This window comes from Orycteropus afer, unplaced genomic scaffold (assembly GCF_000298275.1).
Source record: "Orycteropus afer afer isolate SDZICR_OR568_19922 unplaced genomic scaffold, OryAfe1.0 scaffold00273, whole genome shotgun sequence".
Classification (NCBI taxonomy): Eukaryota; Metazoa; Chordata; class Mammalia; order Tubulidentata; family Orycteropodidae; genus Orycteropus; species Orycteropus afer.
Genome location: NW_006921860.1, coordinates 3123555 through 3124288, shown reverse-complemented (window position 1 = coordinate 3124288; position 734 = coordinate 3123555).

Sequence of the window (734 nt, the reverse complement as noted above, 5' to 3'; positions counted from 1 at the left end):
TAAAGACACAAGGAAGAAGGAAAAGACCAAAATGGGTGTCAGAAGAGACATAGCAACTTACTCTTAAATAGAGAGTAGCCAAAGTGAACAGAAAAAAATGGTGACTTAAAGGAGCTGAACAGAAGATCTCAAAGGGTGGCTTAAGAGGACAAAGTAAATTATTATAAGGAAGTGTGTAAACCCCTGGAGTTTGAAACCAATAGGAAAGAACATGCTTGGCATTTCTCAAGCCAAAAGAACCGAAGAAAAAAATTCAAGCTTCAAGTTGCAAAATATTGAATGACACAGGAACTATCAAAAGAAGATGGAAATAATACACAGAGTCACTGTACAAAAAAAGGACTGGTCAAAGTCCAACTGCTTCAGGAGGTGGCATATGATCAAGAACGAGTGGTATGGAAGGAAGAAGTCCAAGCTGCACTGAAGGCATTGACAAAAACAAACCTCCAGGTATTGAAGGAGTACCCATTGAGATGTTTCAACAAATGGATGTAGCACTAGAGACGCTCGCTCATTAATGCCAAGAAATTTGGAAAGCAGCTACCTAGCCAAACAACTGGAAGAGGTCCATATTTATGCCTACTCCAGAGAAAAGTTATCCAACAGAATGCAGAAATTATCGAACAATATCACGGCTCCCTTGTTACCCTCCTGTGAGGGGTCGGGTCTCCGGGAGCAAGGTAAGCACAGGCGTAGCACAGAGTAGCAGGCCAGAAGAGCAGGAGAAAGGGGTA